The 14,484-nt window shown below is 35.3% G+C and overlaps 1 non-coding gene across 1 annotated transcript; it reads right to left on the reverse strand.

Annotated features, from left to right (window-relative positions):
- Positions 1–7,381: 7,381 nt before the first annotated feature.
- LOC129402917 (U6 spliceosomal RNA) lies at positions 7,382–7,489 on the reverse strand. The gene has a single exon (XR_008628936.1). It is a non-coding gene; the product is annotated as a U6 spliceosomal RNA (small nuclear RNA).
- Positions 7,490–14,484: the final 6,995 nt, after the last annotated feature.

Below are 14,484 nucleotides of genomic sequence, written 5' to 3' on the forward strand. Positions count from 1 at the left end.
CAAATACAAAGTTTGGATTAATTTCATGTGTTACTTGAATTTCTTCTCTAAAAATTACTCGACTAGCTGCTTATCTGTTTTTCAGAGAGACACCTATATTCATGAGTTTTTATATTTCTTTCTCCACCCAAGAGATTATCATGTTTAGTGAAGACAAATGAACCTTCAAAGGGCAGATATGTTTTATTTAAACTAGTGACACATCTCTGTATTTCGTTTACTTTGTCTTCTTAGGGTTGAACAGCCAAATTCAGATTTTGAATTTATCAATCCAGTAAGTAAATGGCAAATAAGAAAGTTAAGCACCTCAGTTTTATTTGACATTCAGACAATATTATTAGCAGAAATTTCAAGATCCTTGTGGAATAATACCTGCCAGAGGTTACTTGTGCAAACAATATTGAATATCTATCTTCAGAAGTTTTCTAAGACTCATGTAAGTTTAATATGCATTTAATATTTATTTAGATAAAAACAATTCAATTTCAATAAGAGATTCCATTCTAATTTTCTAGTGGCATAAAATATTCAAAAATAAAATTTAGTTCACTACTAAATATTAGTTCATACGGGATGAAAAATTCCATTATGTCACTAAGAAACTTGGTACACTAAGTCATGTAATTAACAATAATACTTGCACATACTCTAGCTAAATTAAATGAATTATAATATTAAACAATAAATTTAAATTTTTTTCTGTTATCTTCTCATTCCACCTAAGATGTGAAACATTTTGCTGCACATGGCAAGAAAATAAATATTTGATAGTCTCTATTAAACTTTTAATTCTTCAAATGCACTGGAAACATTTACTTTTGTACCTTTTAATAAGCTATTGAAAAGCATCATAAATGGTCAATCATAGTACCATGAATATAAGTAAGGAAAGAAGAGACTAAGAAAGGAAGAAGGATGTTTGGAAAAGTAAATAAAGAATTAAAAAATATACAATATATAACTTTATGATGATCAGTTCTTTTATACATGATCCTCTTACAGTCCATGGAAATATTTACCTTAATTTCAATAAGTATCAGTATTTCTTGTTCGTGTTTCTACTTTGCTAGTAATAGAATCCTTCAAATCAATAGTATTGAGGTTGATAGATATGCTTTAATCCTCAGAAGAATATTTTAAATATTTTTTGTTTTTATTTTTGTTATCATTTTCCAAGTTTATAAAATTTAATGGGCCTAGTTGTTTTTTTTTTTAATTTATTCTTTTATTGAATCACCATGTGGAAAGTTACAAAGCTTTCAGGTTTAAGTCTCAGTTAAACAATGCTCGAACAACCATCCCTTCACCAGTGCACATATTCCACCACCAAGAATCACAGTTTACCTCCCCCCTCCCACCTCCCCAGCCTCCCACCCCGCATGTGTAACTGGTAAATTTTAAATTTTACTTTACTTTCACTTTACTTTGATTACATTCAATATTTAAACAAAAAACTCACTATTATTGATTTGGAGTTTCTCTCCCCTAAAGTCGACCTGTTGAAAAGAAAGCATTTGATATTTTGTTTTCCATTGCTGAGAATGAAGAGATATGAAGTCGAGAGGCCACACTAGCAGCCACACGGGTTTGGATTTTTGTATTTTAGTATTTTAGTAACTAAGTCCAGAGAAATATCTGCCAGAAATTGCATTATTGTAAGCTTGTACCTCACAGCTACTTTATATTCCACATATGAGTGCGATCTTTCTATGTCTGTCTCTTTCTTTCTGACTCATTTCACTCAGCATGATACTTTCCATGTTGATCCACTTATATGCAAATTTCATGACTTCATGTTTTCTGATAGCTACGTAGTATTCCATTGTATAGATATACCAGAGTTTCTTTAACTAGTCATCTGATTTTGGGCACTCTGGTTTTTTCCATATTGCGGCTATTGTAAACAGTGTGACAATGAATATAGAAATGCAGATGTCATCTCTACTATAGCTTTTTGCCTCTCCGGGATAAATTCCCAGGAGTGGTATTGCTGGGTCAAATGGAAGATCAATTTCTAACTTTTTAAGAATCGTCCATATTGTTTTCCAAAAGGGATGAACCAGTTGGCATTCCCACCAGCAGGAAGGAGAGTCCCTTTCTCACCACATCCACACCAACACTGGTTGCTATTGTTTTTTTGGATGTGGGCCAGTCTCTGTGGTGTGAGATGATATCTCATTGTTGTTTTGATCTGCATCTCCCTGATGATTAGTGATGTGGAACATTTTCTCATGTGCCTCTCAGCCATTCGAATTTCTTCTTTGGGAAAGTTTCTGTTCATTTCATCACCCCAGTTTTTGATGGGGTTGGCAGTTTTCTTCTTGTGGAGTTCAACCAGTGCTTTGTATATCCTTGTTATCAACCCTTTATAATATGGGTACTGCGTAAATATTCTTTCCCATCCTGTAGATTGTCTTTGTATTTTGGTCACTGTTTCTTTTGAGGTGCAGAAGCTTCTTAGTTTGAGATAGTCCCATTTATTTATCTCTGTTTTCACTTGTTTGGCCAGTGGCGTGTCAGCTTTGAGGATACTTTTGGTTTCAATGTCCTGGAGGGTTTTGCCAACCTTGAGGTATTTAATCTTAATGGGCCTAGTTTTATACCTTCATATTTATATTATTTTCACAAATTTTATCCCTAATTATCCAGTGCCATGACACCACAGAAAGGACAACTGCCACCTCTCTCTCCTTTCTTTATGGGGACCATCAAAGTTTTTACTGAGTATAGGAGTTAATTTCACTGTATTTGTCTAGTTTATTTGCCTTGGTAATTCACCTTCCTCATTTTAGTGCAGCCATTCAATAACTGTTTTTCACTTCGTAATTTTATTTGAAGTATTTTTAGTCCCCATATTATTACTATTAGTGAGGAAGATGGGGTATTTTAAAGATATACTCTAGCTGGATTCCTATAATTAGCCATTCATCAACATTAAAGATTAGACAGTGAACAAAATAGACATTAAATAGTCCCTGAAGGGGGTGTTATTCAAGATGGAAATACTGGTTGTTAGTCAAATAAGTGCAATGGGGTATGGTAGAGATATAATTGGGTAGGTGCCAATATTGTAAGCACACTTATTCGGAGTCTGGTATCTGTTCAGATTCAAATAAAATATAAGCAATTAGTATTTCAATAGATTGGTGCTATCTCACTCATTTATGTTAAGTATAGCAATATAACTTATAAGCAAATAAATAAAAGAGATGCATTTGGTTCTATTCCACATTGAATAATTATTCAATAGCATCTTTTTCACATTTTAGGAGTCAGGTAAATGTGATTAGTGTGGACTTTTATTTCAGAATAATACCACACACAGCTAGTTTATTTATAGGGTTTTTTGTTTGTTTGTTTTAAGACAATAACCAACAATAAACTGGGTGGATTGTACATAAACAAAGCTTAGAAATCATGTTCAGGGTATTAAGTATCTATATTAAACTTCCTTGGTCTACAAAGCAATATCATGTCTTTAAGAGCAAAGGCAACACTAAGTTAATGTGAATGGTTTAGAGTTTATTTAACTAAATTAGCACTAATTTCACTGAATGTTTATGATATCTAGATTACAGTCATGGATTTGACTCTATAACTTTATACAGTGAATCTTCATGAAGATAGCAACCACATAAGAAATACATTGTTCCGGACTGGAGAAATAGTACAGTGGGTAGGGTGTTAGCTTTGCAGGTGGCCGAGCCAGGTTCGATTCCCAGCATCCCATATGGTCCTCTGAGCACCGTTAGGGTTAATTCCTGAGTGCAGAGCCAAAAGTAACCCCTGTACATTGCCGGGTGCGATCCAAAAAAAGAAAAAAATAAATAAAGAAATTGTTGATGACAAAAAACCCTCTTGAGTGTGAGTTTCAAAGAAGCAGCATGGGGCACAGAACTCAAGTGTTAGGTGGCCAAGAGCTGCTTCCCCAGGAGGGCCCACAGCAACTGACAGATGAAGAACCAGGGAGGGAGAAATTAGGGAACTGGGCCCCAGGCTTGTAGGTAGTCTGTTTATTTCTCTCTCCTCCCAACATAGTCCCGTATCTCCCCTTAGGGCGCAATCATAGTCATAGTTTTGGTCGCAGTCCCAGGCATCACAGTTACATCATCTTAGTCTCCTCATAGGCCTCTAAATTATCTCCTTCGTTATCTCCTTGCTAGTCTTGTCGGAGTCTCATAGTCTCCTCAGAGTCCTTGTTTTCTTATCCTCAAAGTCCCAAAGTCTCTTTTTTCCCTTTAGAGCATAGTTATATAGCAAGCAGGAAGGGTAGGGTACAGATAGGTGGGGTTAAACATGTTAAACACTGTCATAACAACAAAGGTAAAGTCATTCCTTCAGGGAAAGTTCTAGGAGAGTAACTCAAGGACAAAATCTCATCTGAGGGTTCAGCACTCCAGATTACTAGGAGATCCACTCAAGGGTGAGATTCCATCCAGGATGTAATGATTTATTCCTTCCTCGGCTAGTCACTGTCACTGTCGCTGTCATTGTCATCCCATTGCTCATCTATTTATTCGAGCGGGCACCAGCAATGTCTCTCATTGTGAGACTTCTTGTTACTCTTTTTGGCATATCCAATACGCACGGGTAGCTTGCCAGGCTCTGCTGTGCGGGCGTGATACTCTCGGTAGCTTGCTGGGTTCTCCGAAATGTGTGGAGGAATCAAATGGGTCAGCCTTGTGAAAGGCGAATGCCCTACCTCTGTGCTATCAATCCAGCCCCCTCCAGTAGTAATCCATTTAAATAATCATAGTAAGTGAAACTTATAATATTTTGATTGGTTCTTATAATATTTAAATATTTCTTCTTATAATATTTCTAGCAATGTCATTTGATATGAACACAGTAAGAGATATATTAAGCTTAAAGTTGGGTCATCCTGGGGATATATCACTATATATATCAAACTACAGTCCTCAGGCCAAGTTAGTCTTTCCTAATCCCAGTAGGGTCCTTATTCAGTTTCTTCTTTTGAGTTCATGACAGAGTTTGTCCCATGACCATGCTCTTAACTTATTATACTTATGGTGCTCAGCTTGTCTCCTTTTGATGCCAGGGTAGCTTACAGCTTGCCCTGGGTCCATCCAATCCCTTCATCAAGATCCTGCTTTTGGCATGCTAGGAACTAAGGGCAACTGAGGCTTAAGTCAAGTAAATATGGATGCCCAGGAGTAAATATTATTTCGGAATCAATTTACTCCCATGTTACAAAGCATAGCATGGTTGCTCTTCCTGTGTCTATACAAAAAAAGACATTGCTGAATAAACCACACAAATTACATAAAGGAAAGAGAAAAGCCATATAGGATTACTTGTGCTTGATGGAATTGGGTGTGCCTCAGTGGCACTGCTATGGGAGTCACTCAATAAACCTGCAGGAGGACAAAGGACAACCCATTGTTATCCAACACTTGAGAAACTTACCTTCTAGTAACTATTTCCCACTCAGAGGTAACCAGCATCTTTACTTATAAAGCTCGATTTTTTTTCTCTACTGGTTTTAAAAATCAGATTTCTTCTCTTGGATTCAAAAAAAGAAAGAAATCTTCCAGCATATACCTTATATTTAGCCTCTTTGTATAAAAACACATATGTTGTTAATCTATGTTGATACTGTGCAACAATTTATTTATACTTATTACTGTTTGATGTTCATTTTGCTAGCTCAACTTCATTAATTCATTGTACCATTGAACATCTGTTCCTAACTTTTGTTAAAATTGTACCTTTATAAATATTTCTGTGAAATTATTTTGTGAATATACACACAAATTTCTTTATTTTTCCAGTTGGAAATTAATATTTTAGTTAAAAATAAATAAAGGTAAAATTTTGTGATTATGATAGTTCTCTTAGACAACCATGAGCTATTTTTAAAATTTATACTGATTAAAACTCATATTCCATTTTTGAAATTTTTTTGAGACCTTAGGTTATACGGCAGTTTAGTATCACCTGAAGCTGAACAGGAGCTTTTCCAAATTCTAGAAGAAGACTGGAGTTGAACAAGAACCAGAACCATGTCCAGGTGCAGAGCATAAAGGAAATCTTTTATAAAATTTCTCACTAAGACATTTGACATTTTTGTTACAAATTGAATCTAGAAATCTAAACAAAGAATATAAAAAATGAATCAAGAAAATTTTGTGTATCAACTTTCAGAACAGAAACTCAAATAAATTGCTGAACAAAATCATTTGAATCTACAAACCACATTTAGGAAAGAAATTTGAAAGAGTTAATACATTTTGTTTTTGCATTTGTTATGGAAGTAATTATTCCATGAAGAGTAATAGTTAATCTGGAAGAGTTGCAAATATTTGAGAGAGAGAGAGTGAGAGAGAGAGACTATGTAATTCAGGTTGAGAAAAAGATTGTAGTCTACCCTTTTGACTGAAGACATATGCATGCAAACACACACTGAAATTGATATTTCCAAGTTTCATAATAGAAAACTCAAGATAGAGAACTATTTCAAAAATCATGTGGCTATTGGTATCAAAAAAGTGAACTTGTATGTTTAATTTTATAAGACCAGCTTCTATCAGCAATAGAAACTAAAAAAGTTTTAATATTGGGCTTTCTCAACTATCTCAAGTTTAGACTGTAAGTGTATATCTAAGATTTTTCCAGCAAGATCCAACAATTCTGTGGAACATAAACAGTAATCTGTGCTCATGCCTCCAGATACCACAGCAGTGAAAACAGCAAACAGCATCCAAAGGACATGTTGGCACTCTGCTGTCACAGCACCTTGCATCCAGTGAGGATGGTGGCAATGTTACAAGTAAGGGTGTATGTTACTTTCAGAGATAGATGCCCTCACAGAACTAGAACTTTCTATAATACTGAATATTATTTGGCCAATACTCTCAGAATATTAACAATTCTTTAAAGGACCTATCACCCTTTTGGAAAATGCATTTTCTAATAATCTAAACCAAAACATTCCATGGCTTGCAACTTAAAAATATGAGTTAATGGGGCCGGACCGATAGCACAGCGGGTAGGGCGTTTGCCTTGCACGCGGCCGACCTGGGTTCAATCCCCAGCATCCCATATGGTCCCCCAAGCACTGCCAGGAGTAATTCCTGAGTGCAGAGCCAGGAGTAACCCCTGAGCATTGCTGGGTGTGACCCAAAAAGCAAAAAAAAAAAAGAGTTAAAAAATAAGGATGACTGACCCTCAAATGCTGATAATTTCTCTTAAACACAATAAAATTTGATAATAAATACAAATATAATCTGGAGATTTCATTAAAGGACTTCATAGAAAAAGATGCCAATATTTTAGGCAAATTAAAAATTTAATTATTTCTTGGGAGTAGATCTTTCATATTCCATTTTCTTAATTTAAAAATTAATAAATTGATACATAATTTAATATGAAACACTTCATGGTTTTTTGTGCCTTCCTTATGCCAGATAATACTAATCTTCTCTTTGTCAATTCAATTTTCTGTTAACTGTGCTGCCAAAATGAGCACCAGATGGATGTTTTTAATATGAAACTAATTAACAATATCTGTAAAAATACATAATAGCTATTTTCCATTTTTTCACAAAATCATGTTTAAATGTATTTTGAGAAGTCTGTTTGGGTGGGCATACTGTTCATGACAGCTGTAATATGATATTTGATCACATGTGATGATAGCTTTTTAAAGGAGGATGAGCTGGTAAGAATCAGCATGAAGAGTGTTTTACCACAAAATAAATGACGTTTAGGCAACAAGGCCATGCACAAGTGAAAACAAACAAGCAAGGTGTCAATAGACACAGCTGGATTCTCTTTTTCTAACTTCATAGCTAGGAAAACTTTGTGCCACATCACAAATAAGTTTTATCCATTTAAATTTCTGTTGAAACCAGAGTTATTTTTATTTTAGACTATTATTAACTACTAAAGAATGAAGAGAATAAAATCAAAAGTGCATTCTTAAAAATTTCAAGTGAAGTCAGGAGCAATAATACAGCAGATGTGAAATATGCCTTTCACAGTCTGACCTAGGTTCAATCCCAGCCACCCCTTGTGGACCCCTGATTCTTGCCAGGAATTATCCCAGAGTGTAAAGTCAGGATTAATCCCTTAGTACCAAGGGTTATACCTGCTTCCCCTCAAAAAAAAAAAAAAGAAAGAAAGAAAAAGAAAGATTCAAGTACGGTTAGGGTATTATCAGTTTCAGAAAAACTCATCCATTCCCTATTCATAGTATCACTACTTCTTAAAACTCTCTCAGTTATAGACGAATGATCTAATATCAAGAGATCTGTGTTTGTAAATTTATGTTTATGAAGTTTAGAATGGTTACTAGAAGGGGATTCTGTAAAACTTATTCTCTGGTGGAGATAAAGAATGCCAAAAACAAAAATCTTTCTGAGGCAAGGTAATTCCCCCGAGTAAATAAAAGTACCTACACCAGTGAAGACAAATTACGATGACATTTTATAACACACAGAAGGAGCTTCCCTTAAAATGTAAGATTTGCACAAACCCTTTAGAAAAGCCATTGAAAAGGTCAACTTGTTGTTATCCAGTGATTTTTAGTTACAATGCAGTGACAAATTGGTGTTTTGTAATCAGTCATATGGATGTACTAGAGGTAATTTGTTACAAACAATATCTAGAGTACTACAGTTTGGAATGATACAGTTTTTATAAATTACTGACTTGTCAAGTTGATACATGTAAATAACATGTAACTTTTATATCTCAAACACTAAAAAGAGTCTGTGTCTTTTATGGGAGTTTTATTATTCAAATGTAACACTGGGGAAGAAATGTCGAAACTATAGAATTAAGCATTATTTTATAGATAAATTATCTGAGAAAGTAATCTAGTTTTAAATAGAAGTATTAAAAATAAAACTTAAAAAACATAATTTGGTACAAAAATATTGCTTTGTGCAATTAAGAGCAAGTGAGCAATTCTAAAGTTTTTGCCTTTCTTTGCTAAATTGTAAGACAGAAATTGACTAACATTGAAAATGAACACAATTTTTCTAACTATTAAGTATATTCCATTCTGCACTGTAGCACTGTCATCCCATTGTCCATCGATTTGCTCGAGTGGGCACCAGTAATGTCTCCAGTGTGAGACTTGTTACTCTTTTTGGAATATCCAATATGCCAGGGTAGCTTGCCAGGCTCTGCCATGCGGGTGGGTACTCTCGGTAGCTGGCCAGGCTCTCCAAGAGGGATGGAGCAATCAAACCTGGGTCGGCCGCCTGCAAGGCAAATTCCCTACCTGCTGTGCTATTGCTCCAGTCCAGTAACACAATTATTGACATAAAAATGCATAAACATTTTTTATGGGAATTCTGGATGTTTTTGCAGGATTTCTTTTATTCCATTCAGTTTTCTTAACGTTTTAGTAAAGATACAAAAATTAATTTGCAACATGTTGATATTTGATCAGTTATCAGATTAACTATATTATAAAAGAAAAACATTATGGGAAGGTAACAGGACATGCATACTGGGTTAGAAGACATTCTGGTGTCTGAAATTCTTTCTGCATGAATCCCTACCACTAAGAGTGATTAAAACTACAATACCTACAAGAATAAAGCCTTAAATTAATTAAAACTCATAAAATGTGATTGTTTTATTCAGTATTGAGAAATTCATTGCATGGCTTAAATTTCCTATATTTATCTCTATAATTAATTTGACTGTTTTATCAAGTCATGTTTGAGTAAATCTTTTACCCCACATCAACAAAATGCCATTGGATTATGGAAATATGACAATGGTGGTGTAATCTTTTTTTAGATCTCAGAACATAATGTCATGTAGACCAAACAAATGCAACAGAGCAGGAAAATAGAAACTGAATTACAAAGATTAATGTTTGTACAGCATCCACTACTAAGTTTAGCCCCATAATATATCTATGAATCTGAATAAGAAATGAGGGGGAAACCAACAAATGCAAATTTGTTTGTTAACAAAACCAAAAAATGCATATTTTTATGATCTTTGTTAGAAGGAAGCAGAGGAGAACAATGAGATATCTAACTGAAACGGAGAGGAAATTAACTCAATACCACAGGTATTCACTAGGAAGCACTACCCAACAATTTAAAAACAACAGTTGGAAATGAAAGCATTTGCCAACCAAAATTACAGTAACATTATGAAAAAAAAAAGCAGTTCTTTGGTCTGATGGAGCAAGATCTGAGTGGTTCTTTTTATTCTTTAAACAGTTCCACTTAGAAATTTTCAACTACAGAACATTTCTGGGAATGGAATAAAAGGGACAGAATGGGACAGAAGTATAAAAGTGGGACAAGGTGCAGTAAAAGCAGAAAAATGGAAGCAGTGCAGACCATCTAGAGATGGAGCAACCACATTTTTGTACAAGATAAGCAGGCACGTGGTGAAGATTAGAAAACAAATGAACTGCATTTTTGGGAGTAAGCTGCACGGTGACCAGTTTCTTTAGAGATTTGAAAAAATCACCAGTTAATTGTGGTGGTTCCAGATCTTAGTTATTGATGAATTAAAAAAAAACATTGTGTTATGTTTTAAATGGGCAAAAGGTATGGTATGTTAATTACATTGCTATGAAACTGATTTTTCTTATTTTCTTTTTCTGTGGGAACTTAGGGTCCATATCTGCAGTGTTCAGGTCTTATTCCTGGCTCCCCATTCAGGGATCACTTCTGACAAGTAAATGGAGAGACCATCAGCGATGCTGGGATTTAACCCCAGTCAGCTGGGTGCAAGGTAGGCACTTTACCCATTGCACCTAAAACTGATCTTTTGAAAGATCAAAAAACACCAAACACATTTTATTTTAGCACACAGTTCTGATCCAGAAATATATTTTCCAACTATCTTAGTCACTGCCGTCCCTCGTCTATCCCAATTACCTTCTTCCCAGCGCTTGAGGCAAGCTTACAACCGTGGACTAGTCCTTCTGTCCTTGTTTCTACTCTCCTTGGTATAGGTCTCATAATATTCTTTTTTAAAAAATCCCACAAGTAATTTGTCTATCACTCTCTTTCCGACTAATTTCCCTCAGCATGATATTCTCCCTGTCCATCCATTTACAAGCACATTTCATGACTCCATATTTCCATAATCTCTCAATTGAAAACAATAAAGCCTCAAAGCAGGGAGAGAGAAGGAGAGTGGGGCTGAGAAAAATAGAGAGAGAGAGAGAGAGAGAGAGAGAGAGAAAGTGCCTATCATAGAGACAGGCTGGGGAGGGTGGCAGGCATGAAGCTGGTCATATTGGCAGTAGAAATGTACACTAGTGGAGGGATGGGTGTTTGAACACTGCATGACTGAAACTGATCATGAACAGCTTTGTAACTCTATATCTCAGGATGATTCGATTAAAAGAAAATAACAACAAACACATAAAAAGTGGGAAGAAGTTGACAGTTGACAAAGACTACACAAACACATATACAATAGAAAGTTCTGAGTGGCTGGGGTAGCAAAATATATTTAAAAAATTAGTAAAATTTTATTGAAATAATACAGTAGTATTTTGTGGAGGGCTGGATCGATGATACAGGGGGTAGGGCGTTTGCCTTGCACTCGGCCAGCCTGGGTTTGATTCCTCTGTCCCTCTCAGAGAGCCCAGCAAGCTACCAAGAGTATCTCGCTCACACAGCAGAGCCTGGCAAGCTACCTGTGGCATATTCAATATGCCAAAAACAGTAACAATAAGTCTCACAACAGAGACGTTACTGGTGCCTGCTCAAACAAATTGATGAGCAACGGGATGACAGTGATACAGTGATACAGTGAATACAGTGGTGGTGCATATGGTACAGTGGTATGTGTGGGGAGGGGGCAGGGGGACCTCATGGAAATATAGCACAGGTGCCAGGACTGTAAATCATGCATTGGATCCCAGTTCCTTCATAAGCTCCTATATCAGCATCTCTGGCTGTAGTTTTGGAGGTTCTCCAATTTGGGAAGTGACTTCAGTGGGGCTCAGCCCAGATGAGTCAGAGCACAGAGTACCACTGATGCCTCACCACTAACAGTGAACCATCTGCACCATTGGCTGGGTATCACAGGCAATGGTGCATGGTCTCCCACAGCATCACTTGGGAGGCAAGCCAAAGCCATATAACTAGAAAAAGAATTGAAACCACACCTTGGGAGAGCACAACTGCAAATACTGTCAAAAAATAAAACTGATTTCTAGAATAAGATAGAAGATATATTCATAGAAGTTCAAAATGCTGACGGTTTTGGTGATAGAGAATGAGTTACAGAGAGCACAATGCAAGGGGTTCAAAAGTTGAGTTTTAAAGTGGACAAAGAGGAAATGCACAGTATTTTAAGGTGAAGCAGCAATTTTAGTGTGTGAGCTGCAGCTATTTTAGTATGTGGTCTAGTGAACTACCATATCTTTTGGATCAAAATTCCAACTACCTGATGTACTATAAAGAGTAATTTTTCAAAGATGAAAATAATTGTCAGATACAACTTTGTTCTATCAACTTAGAAATCATTGAAGACGTCTTCTAATTTCTTATAATATGTCAAAAAAATTAGCCAGTTATAGGGGCTGGAGTGATAAACAATGGATAGGGCCTTTGTCTTGCATGAGACCAACCCAGGTTCGATTCCCAGCATCCCATATGGTTCCCTGAGTAATTCCTGAGTGCAGAGCCAGGAGTAATCCCTGTGCATCACCAGGTGTGATCCAAAAAGAAAAAAAAAGAAAAAATTAGCCAGTTGTAATATTAGAGTAAATAATCATTAATTATCCTAAATGCTATATTCATGTAATTTTTTTCTTTTTTTAAATTTTTATTAGTGAATCACTGTGAGGTACAGTTACAAACTTATGAACTTTCATGTTTGGATTTGGTTTACATCCCTCCACCGGTGCCCATTCTCCTTCACCAATGTTCCAAGTATCCCTCCCACCACCCCCACCCCAACCCCCACTACTCCATCCTGCCTCTTCTGCAGGGCATTCCCTTTTGTTGTCTCTCCTGTTGGTGTTGTAGTTTGCAATAGAGGCATTGAGTGGCCATCATGCTCTGTCTATTCAGGTAATTTTTATATTAAGCAATTACTCTAAAAAATCTAAGAAGTACTATGACTGAAGAATAATTAGTTGTATTCACTTTTAGTATTGGTATCACCTAGATTTGTGCAGAATGCATAAAATGATAAAATGTAAAACCAAGATTCTTAATGAGAATCTGTGGTTTTGGTTATTAGTGCTTTAAGATAATTCTCCACACTATAAATATCTGACATTATTTCCTCATTTTACAATTTTTCTGCAGATAAACCCAGTTTTATTTAAAGTAAGCAATTTTTTAAAAAGTTATTATATTTTTCTCAACAAATATTGCTAGAATTTAATATCAAGTATAAAGTAAAAAGAAAATAAAAAATAAACTAATAAAAAACAAAAAAGTGCATATGTTTGATAGTATGAATAAACTATCTTGTGTAGATTTACATATATATTTTATTCTACAGTGAAAAAAAGTAATCTCTATACTTTCAAAATTCCCCAGATGTGCTTCCAGTTAAAGCACAAATGTTCATTATATATTATTCAAGCATTTAAGAAACTATACTTTATTGTAGATTCAGAGAATGTGAGGAGAGTTTAGACTTTGAAAAACAGACGCTGATTCACTTCTTTAAGAAATAAGAAAAAGGAAACCCCCAAAGTCAGGGAAATTTGCTTAAGGTCAAATAGAAATGGAGTCAGTAGAATAGTAAAACTTCAAGTGCCTCCTCTCTTTTTGCAGAGCTTTATATACAGAAGTTTCTATTTAAAAGTCCTTGCAGATGAGTTGACAGTTGCTTTTATATCTTTACAACAGGTTTTATGCTATTTTAATAATTGAAGCAATTCTTCAGTACTACCCATGAAGATCTAGAAATATCTTGGGCATTACTGATAGGTAAAAGAAATAAAAGAAAAAATGGTCTTAGTTCAAAATGTTATATATTCAGTTTTAAAAGTTACAAGTCCTACAATAATTGACCAAATTGTGTTGGTAATTTAAGATATGAGATAAGAAGTAAAATTCTTGTTATCATTGATTGCTTATTATAAACATAAGGTCTTTTTCTGTTTTGTTTGTTTGCTTTTTGGGTCACACCCGGCAATGCCCAGGGGTTACTCCTGGCTTTGCACTCAGGAATTACTCCTGGCAGTGCTCAGGGGACCATACGGGATGCTGGGATTCGAACCCGGGTTGGCCAGATGTAAGGCAAAAGCCCTACCCACTATGCTATCGCTTCAGCCCCAACATAAGGTCTTTATATGGACCTTTCATATAAAATTTGAGGTAAGTTTATATAATTTGTACATAATTACCAGTATGATTAGTCCCTATTTTTAATGGTCTTTAAACTTCTTAAGTTTTATAATTTAAAAGTGAATCAAGATAACTGAAAATCTATCATGGGCAGCCTATAACTGTATATCTCACATTGATTCAATTAATTAATTGTCTAAAATTTTAAAGTAAATCA

Source organism: Sorex araneus, chromosome 2 (assembly GCF_027595985.1).
Source record: "Sorex araneus isolate mSorAra2 chromosome 2, mSorAra2.pri, whole genome shotgun sequence".
Taxonomy (NCBI): Eukaryota; Metazoa; Chordata; class Mammalia; order Eulipotyphla; family Soricidae; genus Sorex; species Sorex araneus.